This window comes from Lichenostomus cassidix, chromosome 3 (genome assembly GCF_008360975.1).
Source record: "Lichenostomus cassidix isolate B80296 chromosome 3, HeHo_3.0, whole genome shotgun sequence".
NCBI lineage: Eukaryota > Metazoa > Chordata > Aves > Passeriformes > Meliphagidae > Lichenostomus > Lichenostomus cassidix.
In genome coordinates, this window is record NC_139483.1 from 43,054,228 (window position 1) to 43,065,675 (window position 11,448).

At 46.0% G+C, this 11,448-nt stretch overlaps 1 long non-coding RNA gene across 1 annotated transcript in view; it reads right to left on the reverse strand.

The window, feature by feature from the left end:
- The window catches only part of LOC146439579 (uncharacterized), an 82,183-nt gene extending 78,576 nt beyond the window's left edge, over positions 1-3,607 (reverse strand). The window contains exon 1 of the long non-coding RNA XR_014850842.1: positions 1,867-3,607. This is a non-coding gene — a long non-coding RNA (uncharacterized LOC146439579). The remainder of the gene's footprint in view (positions 1-1,866) is intronic.
- Between the last annotated feature and the right edge of the window lie 7,841 nt (positions 3,608-11,448).

Consider the following 11,448-nt stretch of genomic DNA (forward strand, 5'->3'; position numbering starts at 1 on the left):
TTTTTAAGTACTTCCCTTGCTGGGGATATAAAACTCTGATTAATTGTGTATATGCATTAAGCCTCCCTGTTTTGACATACAGTTTGTTAATTAGGAAAGGACAGATTTTCCACCTTGGTATTAAAGAATTTACACAACATTTTGCATCCAATCCAAAAACATTTGTGGTGTTTCTTTCAAAAGTTGAAGCCAGATAAAGAACATTTTGTCCTTATGAAGACAAAACCTTTCATTAAAGGCCATTACAATCACAAAGGATCAACCACCTAAACTCAAGTGTCTTTGTTGGCAGTGCATCCATTAAAACAACTACTCCAACGGGATATGACATGAGAATGTCTAGTCTGTGGAAAAAAAAGAAAAAAGCAAAAAAAGTATCAAATGTAGAAATGTAGAAATGTCAAGGGTGAAAGAGGAACTGGGGTTGTTTGCTGTTAGAAATGTCTCCTCTTGCATCACACCGGCTTGTGAGAGCCATGCATGCAGAAAGACCATGGAAGTTCTAGGAAAGGATGAAAAACCTTCCTTTCTTGTGAAATACACTGTTTTCCCAGGGTCCATTCCAATTCAGAGTGAGAGAGGAGTAAATGTGCAAAGCTGTGTGAGAAGAGCTGCAGATCCATGTTGTTCTGCCAGTGCATTTAGATGTCAAGGTCCCCAGGACACAGTGTGCAGTGGCTCTGCAGCACAGCAGTGCCAGGGAGGGCAGTGCTTGCCCGGAAAAGAGCAAACCCACCGGGACAGACACTCTGCTGATGCTCTGCTTGCTCCTTTGCTTTGGGCAGACTTTAAATTTAAGGGGATATTTCATTTGTTTTCAGTCTCTCCTTGGTTTCTTTAGTCTGGGATATCAACCAAAAGGCATAAGAAAATGTTGTGTGGACAATAAACTGCCTATTTTAAAAAATTAATATTGCTGCATGAAGTCTCCAGGGCCTGGGAGGTTTCATACAGGTACACAACTGGACATTCAGCCCTGATAAATGAGTCTGGACAGAGTAAAACAAAATTATGTTGTTTCCAGCTGGACATATTTTACAGCCTGTCAGTCTGGCACATTAAATGGAAAAGAAGAAAGACCAGCTGGGACATGCACCCAAGCTGAGATCTTCTGATCGTTCCTCTTTTTCCCCCTCTTTCTACTCATATACCTGGAGACTTAGAAAACTAGGTGCAGGCTGGGGCTGGTTATGAAGCAAACCAAGGAGAGGGCTGTTGTAGACATCTGTGCTTGCTTTCTTGTGGGCCGTGCTGGAAAAAGAGGCATGCTGTATCTTTACTGGAAGGGAAGATTAATCATCTAGGAGATGCAAACATAGGAGAAAAGTAATAGTGTCTGTTGAGACACTTCCAGCTACATCATGCCCCCTGCCCAGCATGTTCTTGGCCTTGCAGGCAGGTTTAGCACCCAAAGGTCTCCAGGGCTCTGAAACATGTGAAGCTGCAGGGGAATGGCTGGGTGCCAGAGACAGGCACCTCCCATGCCACCATCAAGGCAGCCAGAGCCTGCACACCCCCACATTCTTCATAAAATTACAAAAAATGTTACTTTATAGCAAATCCTTCCCAATTAAACACCATAAAGCTCCACAGTTAATCAAGCTGATTAAATGAATTAAACTTGTTAAGAACAGTTTTATCAAAACATTTACATTTCTGCTGAGCAGAGATTCATGTGACTTTGAGCTGCAAAGTACACAGTTGCCATGAGAGGACTAAAAAGAGGATTGGGAACATTAACCATGTGAAAAATCAAGCCTACCACTGCTTCTCCTAGCACTCATTTAAACAAAGGACTCCCTGGTCCATTAATTTCATCACCGTGTCAGGTATCTTCTACTTTCTGGAAAGAGAGGCATTGCTTACCCACAGTGGTAGGAAACACATGGGCCCAAAGCAGGGGAGTTCATCCCCACCTTAAGAAACATCTCCAAGCCAAAGCGCTGCAAGAGGTCCTGGGAGAGTAGCACCCCTCACCCAACCCATGTTGTACACCCATGGCGGGTAAAATGATGGCCTCGTCTCCTGGGTCCAAGAGCACGTATAAAGAAACATGTCCGTAAAAGTACACAACACACACATTTCCATTGCAGTCTGAAAGATTACAGTAACTCAGCAGGGGATTTTTTCCTTCTATTTAAGTCTGCTCAGTTTCAGACCCCACAGACATGGTTCCAATAATGGCCTTAGATGCCTAACTTCTTAATTCAGACACTCATCTTCAGTGTCACCTGTTGTGGAGAGTTGTCCTGCTGAGAGGAACTGGATATTCCTCCAGCATCCTACATCCTTCAGAAGACAGCAGAGCAGGTTGGTGGTGACATCCCATTTACCTGTGCCACACCAGGACCCACCAGCCACATGTCCTCCCAGAGCCTGATGGGACTAAGCTGGGAGCAGACAGACTTGAAATGTCTGGACACAGGCTGAGCTGGCATTGAGGGTCTCTCTAAGCTTATGCAGAGAGAGGAGCACCTTCTCACAACACTCCACACCTCTTTTAGGATAAATAACCTGTGGGGGTTGCTGTCTTTCTCCTCACTGCAGAGCAAGTCATGATAGGACTTCAACTGAATGCCTCACTCCTGCACAGCTCAAATCAAACAAACCACAGCCAGGAACATGGTATCTAACCATATAGCAGGCATGCCTGTCACAAATGACTAGCCCGTGTGCATGCAGAAGGCAGGGCAGTGTGGGCTTCAGATCCTTCCCAAATATTTAGCCCACCTCATTGGCAGGTTTTCTTTGCTGCTGCAACATGGCAGGTAGTTCGAATGTAGTACTGTGTGTCTGCCCAGCACTGCAACCACAATAAATGTCCTGCCAATTGAGGATTTAAACTGTGAGAGTGCACAATTCCAGCTAAGAAGGCAGTGGGACAAAGCATGTTTAGAAGATCTGCAGGTTCAGCATTTTGCAGTGAGTTCTGCTAAGGCAAAGACAAACTTGGCATTGGTGCTCCATCTTCTGTGCCATATGCTTTATTCATCTGAGAGTTGTTTTTCCTGCAGGGAAGGGTGGATTGGCAGGTATGGAAAGAAATTCATTAAAATTACCTTGGTTGGTTCTTTCTGCTGGCCACCATCTCCATTTTGGTTTTTATTTCTCATGCCCAGAACAATCCTGAAACAAAGACATCCTCTCCCGGAGCACAATAAATACTCTCAAAAGGAGTGCCTGAAAGACCATGCTCCTTGGATGAGCCTGTAAAGGTTACAGGTTGTGGCTGGAGTATTTATAAAGAGTGGTAGAAACCAAGGGACTGATAATAAAAATAACACATTAAGAAACCAAATATACTCACATGCTGTGCAACAACCCGGGTGTTGGCAAAGGTACCATCTGCTTATGTGCAAGATATTTGCCTGGTTTTGCAACAACAGGTTTCTCAGATGATGCTTGAACTGAGCTACCTATTCCATTTTGCACTACTTGTCAGATAAATGGCAGCCTTTTTAACAGAAAGACAGACGTTTGATTATTTTACATTCAGGGATTCTGGCCAATTCCTTCCCAAAAGTGGCTGGGGTTGAATAGCCAAAGAAAATTTATGCATTTAAGCTTAATGATGCTTAAACACTGCAAGTAACAACATAGAAATGGACAGAAGCCTGAGGGGTAGCAGAAATCCCCAAGAAAAGGACTTTTCTGTTCAGAGAAACTGCCAGCAGCTCCTGATAGTGGCCATTATGAATGTATTTCCACATTCTATCCTTTTAAAGTATATATTCATTTAAAAAGAAGTCTGCATTCATTCTTGAAGTCCTGTGATGTTTCTGCACCTAATCATTTCCAGGTCTGTCCATAGGCTGTAGCAAGTTTTTGTTTATCCATATAAGACAAAGCTTTGAAGGGTTCAGACCACAAAAATAGAAATCAAATAACTCATGAGCCACAGGCAAACAGGGTGGAACATTCAGCTCCCACAGCTTTGGAGAAGCTTCCAGTTCACTGCCAGTTTAATGCAATGATACTGGAGAGCTACACAGACAAAGCCCTTTGCCTCTCTCCTTTCCTTGAGTAAGAGGTTAGGTACAAACCCCTTTCTATTTCCACCTCTAATGCCTACAGCAAAGAAATAGTCAAACAGGTTTCTTAAGAAATACAAAAACTGCATAGACATCCAAGTAAATGCTCTTCAGGTAGTGCATGTTTCGCAGGTTGGTCTTAGGTGTCATTTACAGATTAGGTTGAAATTTGGTCCTTTCATATTCTAACCCACATTTAATACAAAAATGAAGTGCCACCTGCACATCCAAAGTGCATATGCCATTCCAAAGCTTATACGTGTCCAAACAATCAGCACTTAAAACCTCTGCCTGAGTTTCAGCAGAATGCATTAGTGCTGGGAATAACCAAGGCCTGGACTTCTCCAGAAGAGACTTACTCACCATTTTAACACCCCTCCCTTTCCATATATCCAAACTGTCAGCCTGCCCAAACCCCAGGGAGTGCCCAGTGTGACTGTGAATGGAGAGGAATCATTTCCCAAGCTGAAGACTAATGAACCTGTAAAGCATTTCTTTTTCTTTCTTTTAAAGGATCGTTTTGGATCTATTAATGGGAAGTGTGTAAGCTTTGGTCTCTAGTTATGATCTCACAAAAAAGTGTTTCTGAAATGGGGGATTGGGAAGGAAAACAGCGTCTAACAGTTCCTGCCACGACATGGGTAATGCAAGGAAACATTTGGAAAAAATAATCCATAGCAGTTACTGAAAAGGGTTTAACAAACGGTTAAGAGGGAATATCAAACTAAATGTTGGTTTATAAAATAAGAGGGCCTCATTTTGACCTGCAGAGAGGTGAAGAACATTGTATCACTGAGCAGAAGGGAGATGGCTTTTCTCTGCAGTGTGCTGCTGGGTCTGAGCCATCCTCTAAACAGAGGAAGCAACTGCAGGCACTCGTGTGTCAAAGAGATGTTGGCATATTGGAAAGAATTCAACAATGAACAACAACCAAATAACTAAAGGGAAAATTAAATAACTAAATAGTACAGTTTGGGTAAGTAAATCCCTAAGAGGAAGATAAAATCATTTGAAGGTGTCAACATCAAGGAGAGAGTGCTGTTTACAGAGCTCTAGATGAAGTGTAACAAGACTGGAAAATACCTCTTCCTGCAGAAAGGGAAAATGCACACTGGAAGTTTGAGCTGCTAACCCCCTGCCGGTGACCTTTGCAGCCCTCTCAATCCCCTACCAAAACTTCAGCTGATGCAGAGGTTGCCAAGTGAGTCCCCAGGACCACTCACAGCCATGAGGGTGACACCTTTCTGCAAAACAACCTGCCGCACACACCATGTATGCTGCACACCAGCCGCGTCCTGTCCCCCTGTGCCTGCACCGCCCGCAGGGGAAGAGAAATCCAAAGTGTTTCTCTTCACATTTTAACATCGCTAAAATACCATTTCTCCCCAGCATTTGATTCAACAGCAAAGCGCGAAGCATCTGGTAGGTCTGCAAAACAGCAAGTCCACCCCTGGAGCCTGCAAATGCCGCATTACAAGCGCAGGTCAGTACTTGCCTGTAGCAACTGGATAACCGGATGTGTAGCAGCAGGATTTCACACACACACCTACATGTTTTCTGGTGGGGCCATCCACAGAGCCAGTTTCTAATTTCCCCCTGTGAGCACTGTCTGGAGTTAAAGTTGCTTAGCTCTTCCCATTAGAGATGGCTTGCTTGAGCTCAAATATACCATGCCGGATGTCTGCCTCAGGCAAACTCTTTTGGTAATTTTTAGCTAAAATACTTTAACTGTCTCCTAGAATAAGATTAGAAAGGTATATGTTAGCTTGCTCTGTTCAAATCAAGAGATTAAGTGTGTCTGTCTTCAGAGGCCAGTACTGATACTCAGCTAGGGGAGGAGGATGCTCCTTTGCAATGATCCTAACTTTCCCCACCTCTGGTCAAGTTATACAAAGCCTCACTGTGCATGTGCCTAATGCGGGCTTGTTTGAGTTTGGCAGATAATTTATCTGAGGACCCCATCTGTTTTGGTCTTGCTGCAGCCCAGGGATGCAGGTGCTGCCTACCGTCACCAACGCTGAGGGCTGGAAGTGGCCTTGAAGGTGAAGCAGGGATCCTCCTCTCACTCTGCACAGCTGCAATTAGGCAGGACAAGGACCCTTCCCCACACAACCTCGACTCCCCTGAGAACTCTCTGCCCTGGGCATTAAAAGATACAGAGCTGTTGCTGGGAAAAAAGAATATTCACATATGCATTTGGTCCTGTAGCTAAAAGCAACACTGTCATGGTGCCTCTGCAGATGGGACTCAGATGGCAAGTGTTAAATCAATCATTTCTAGCTGCCGATGCTTGACCCTACAAGCTTCCTGTACTTTCAATCTATGTTGGGTTTGTGTTATTTCCTTGATTTACACATGGCAAACTGAAAGCAAAATGCAGGAATCCCATCATGTGACATCACACTGGCTACCGCATGACTCACCAGCAGGACTGGCTTTTATTCTCAGATGTTAATTCCATCATGCTTGAAAAGCAGAATAACTGGGAATACTGATATCCCAACAACCTCTGCTGAGGGAGCAGGCAGAAATGACTCACAGCCTGTGCCAACAGCTTCCCCACATATTTGCTGACAACAGACAATTACTGAGCAGCAGAATTCCCTGGGTTTGCTGTACCCCAGGTTCTGCAGGAGGTATGATCTGGTGAGGATACTCCTAAATCTGACTTCTGCTCCTCCTGGTCCTTCCATCCTGTCTTCTGTCTTGGCCCTGCTCCCATGTCCACCTCCACATCGGACATCAGCTCCCCTCTCCAGGCAGGGGATCCCAGCCATTGCACCACACTGCTGTAGGGTTCCCTCCCTCCCTCCCTCCCTCCCTCAGCCAGGTCCTAGCCCTAGTCAACATCAGCCTTCCTGCATGTTCACATACGTATCAGCAAAGGAGCACATCATCTGGGAGCACCTCCAGGCTCTGGTCCACACCACTGTGGCAACCCTGTCAGCACAGAGAAACAATGTCAAAGAGCTGTTGCTTGGCACCTGCAGCAGGAGGCTGCATTGTGCCTGCCATACCATCATCTGTGATTTAGCTGCCAGACTTGAACAAGTTTCCACTGAGCAAGTGTCTTCAGAGAATTCAGATTCTAACTCTTAAGAAGTTTCTGTTGAGTGGCTGAGATCTGAGGCCCTTTTTTCCCCTATGGTTTCTTAGTTCAACTTACTTTTTTCTCCGGGTGAAAAACAACCAAAGGTGCATTCCTGATATCTGCCAAATTTCAAGCATCTCCTTTAGAGGCAGAAAGTGCTAGAGTTCATCAACAGATCACTTTAAGAACATGTTTGAATATGAAGAAAAAAAATTGTTTCTCTCATCTCTTTCTTGTAAGCAAGCAAAAACATTTTTTGCTGAAGCTTCCCAGATGCATTCAGCCTGCGACAGATACCCAGAACATGTAAGTGGTAGATAGATAAAGCGTTCAGGGGCTTACAAGCAACTGAACACTTGGTCTTATAAGAAACATTAGATAGTCTTAAAAACAGACATAGTCTGCATCAAAGTCATCAAGTACATGTAATTTAAACTGAGCTTCTGCTGAGTCAGGAGTAGAGATTGACAGAAAATGCATTAATGTGATCGTAAATTCCCCAAATTTGTGACTGCTTTTGTACTTTCTAAGAAGACCATGGTGAAGACATTTGTTTCCTTTGGAAGTGCCTGTGCTCTGCCACAAGCTGCCTAAGTATAGACTGTTTGGGATCTAAATGAGCTTGGCAGGCAATTCTCCCCAGGACCTCCACTGGCTCTCCAGGAGCCCAGTCTGGAACCTGGAGCTGTATCTTCCCACTTTCCCAGCGCTCGCAGACCTCCAAGGAAGGCTGCTCCTTCTAGAGGGGCACCACAAGGATGCAGGTGCCAAGCTGCATTGCTCAGTGCTCAGCTGGGAGCTAGACACAGGGAGCTCCTGAGCCGGGTAGGGGAACAAGGGCTCCAGCTTTTGGGATTTACTGCGTATGTGTGGATTACTTAGGGCCTGGAGTAATGGGCACCCTCAGTGAAGGGTGCTGCCAAACAGCAGGAAAGCTGTGGGTTGCTATTTTGGGTCAGGCCAGGAAGGTCGCATCACTTCGCAATGATGTTATGGAATGAACTAACAGAGCCTCACCTAACCCCATGTCCCAGTCTGTCACTGCTGAGCGTTTTCACCTCTACATCACACACACACACACACACACACAGATGCTCTCCCTGCACAGGGCCATCCCACCAATAACTATCACAGCACCATACCCATATCAGGCTGCTCTTGCTAAGGAGGTGTCTATGCAGAATGTGCGATCCTCTGCCACCTCATTTTCAAAGCACAGGGAAAGCCTATTCCCCATTCATTTATGCAGACATGGGTAGGAAGCAGGCAGCAGGAGTGCAAGCAGATGGGCTCAACCTGTCCGTCCTTCCTTCCTTCCTTCCTTCCTTCCTTCCTTCCTTCCTTCCTTCCTTCCTCTTGCCTCCCACCTTTTCCCAGGAATGCCCACAGCATGCTTGCACCTGCAGAGGAGCCACAGCACTTGCTGAAACACCTCTCCTCCTGCTCCAGGTATGGTTTCACCTGTGACTGGCAAGCTGGTGCTGGTGTTTCACAGTGCTGCTCTTCAAATCCCTCTTTCATAGCCACACCACGATTCCTGATCCTTGTTAATGGGAACCTGCTTATTTATTAATCTTTGCTGACAGAAACAGAAAGGAGTGGAGGTGGGGTGCAGGGGGGAAGAGAGAAGTGTGTTTTCATTTCTGTGCTTTTGATTTTGTCTGAGAAATATAGAAAAGCTACCCTAACACTGATGGTGTGGCCACTGTTGGGGCAGCAAGGGCATAAACAAGAGGGCCTGTGATCCCTGCAGTGCTGCATGAGATGTAGAGGCATCACTCTGTGCAGGGAACCCATGCACAAGTTTTCATGTGAATAATGAAAACGCAAGCCTCCTCACTGTTCTCCACGTTCCAATCCCTCCTCCTGTTTTCTCTATAATTCCATTTTCATCTCTCCTGCTTCTTTCCACCCCCATTTTACAGATATTATTGTTCCTTTGGCAAAGAGCATCCCTGTGCTGAGATGATGAGTTTATAAGGCAGAGAGCTGCAACAAACGCCTCGTGAAGCCCAGCCAGCAGCCCCCAGCCCCCTTCCTCCCCTCCTCAAAGTTCACACGGTTTAGTATGCAAGCTTCCTGCTGCCTGCCCAGCCAGCTCACTATTCACAGGCAAACTGCGCTCCTCCGCTTGGCTCCCGAAGAAGAATAAGTATAAAAAGCCCTGAAAGTCTTGCTGCTGAGCCAGCAGGAAATTCAAACTGCTCTGAGCATGGGAACCAAGAGAACTGCTGTGGCCAGCACAACAGGTATTGTTTGGGAGGAAATCCCGGCAGCAGACACGACTGCCTACGCACACACAGATATATATGTATATGCTTAGTGAGGGTTTGGCAAAAGGGAGGGTTGGGGACGTGTACAAGGAGAGAAGAATAGATTAGCAGCTATATCCAAGAAAGAATAAGAGAGCTGCTCAGCCAAGATAAACAGCTATTTCACTAGCCAAGGGACTGACCCATTTGCCACATGGTCAAACCATGTGGGACCTCAAGGTAAAGTGATGTGCCTGGCCTTGGTCTCTTGGCCTTGGTCTCTTGACCTTGGTCTTTTGACCTTGGTCTTTTGACAGGCCTTTCGATGTCCTGGGCTTTGTTTGTATCATGAGTGAGTTTATGAGGCAAATGCCCTGTTTGTTGCACTTGCTGTGTTTTGATTTATGTCAGGGAGCAATTTTTTATCTGGATTCCATTTGAGTGAAAGGAAATGAGGAGATGGACTCCAGGAGCACAACTCCTGCACTTCAACCTCTATTGAGTGTCCAGTCCCTGGGAACCAGAACTGAGGGAGTCTGATGTAAATCCCCTGACACAGCAAGTGCTCAGCACCAAAGAGCCACCTCTGTGAATCTGCTTCCCGATGCACCACACCAGATGATAACCATAGGCACAGTCTATCTGCAAATGTGGCAAATTTGAGTGCAAAAAGAGAAGGAAGAAGGAAAAACTTGAATTACATAACTTCTTTTTTTTCAGTGAATAAAAAGGAGATAATAGCTGTCGTAAATGAGCTCACAAATGTGACATTCACAGGGATCAAAACAAGAAGTTTGACAACTTGTGGTGATCTAGAAGTATTTTAATGATTATGTCTTATAGTCTTTCTTGACAGAGGAGCTCCAAAGAAAAAAATCTGAGAGCAACAGGTCATCCCACCCAAATCAGCACCCCTTGCAATCATTTCAAGGAGAAGCAGCTGTGAAAGGCCCAAAGAAGAGAATGTGTGGCCCCAAGTCTTTGGATAAACACCAAAAAGCAGTTTGGAAACCTGTCTGAAACAAGCTGGTTCTCCAGAGTCTGTAACATCAGTGGAAAATGCGGCTAAGAGCTTGCCCCTGCTATTAGCAGCTTTCCCATAATAGGTTTTTCCTGTGCTGTATGGGAGCTCCAGGCTACTCGGACTTCTGCAGTGCTCCTACCCCTCAAAGTCAACTATTGAGTTATGGTTGAAGGAGGGAGGATCTGAACTCTTACTTCCCAGGCTCCCAAGTGAAAAGTCCTCCAACAAGAAGTGTATCTTACTTTCTGCTAACTGCCTTTATGACCCTGGCATGGCACTGAGCAGAGATGAAGGCCTGGTGAACCAAGCAGCAGGGAAGACAGCTGGTTGGTGCAGAGATAACCTGGGATATTCAGAGCAGCCACATGGAGCCAAGAATGGAAAACATGACCAGTCCTTTGTGGCAGAAGGGACAGAATCACATGCTGGAGATTTTAGTCAGCAGTGTGACGCTCAGAGATTCCCACCAGCATTTCTCCCTGAGATGGCCACCTGGAAGAAAACAAAGCAGTGCCCCGAGGAGCAGCAGCCCCTCAGCCCCAGCAGCTGCCCAGCTTCCAGCCTGCAGGGTGGTGACATGAAGCAGAGTCACTCACTCCTCTCTTTGCCTGTCCCCACTCAAAGAGTACTGTGAGGAAAGGGAATTAAACTGCAGTTCAGCATTCCTGCACAGCAGATGGGCTGCATTGTGGATCCCTCCTGCCCCAGATAGTGTTGTACACACACTGTACCCACAGGCACAGCTGCAAGTGTGCAGCTTGCACATTTGTAAATGCAGTGCTGGTCCATGGGGAGAAAATGAGCAGCTCAGAGCCTTCCAGGTCTCTAGGGATGAGCAGAAAACAGCCTGTGCCACTGCAAGAGCAATGGTCACAATGTCATCCGTGTCTTCCCACACAAAGCACAGGGACTGAGAGTGTAGGAGAAGATAACCCACCTCCCCAGTGCTCAGGAGCAGAGAGAAAGAGGTGAAACCCTCCCAGCAGCAGGCTTTCACACACAGCCTTGGCACGGCGCCTCCCTGCCACCAGGAAAATTGGCTGCCATTAC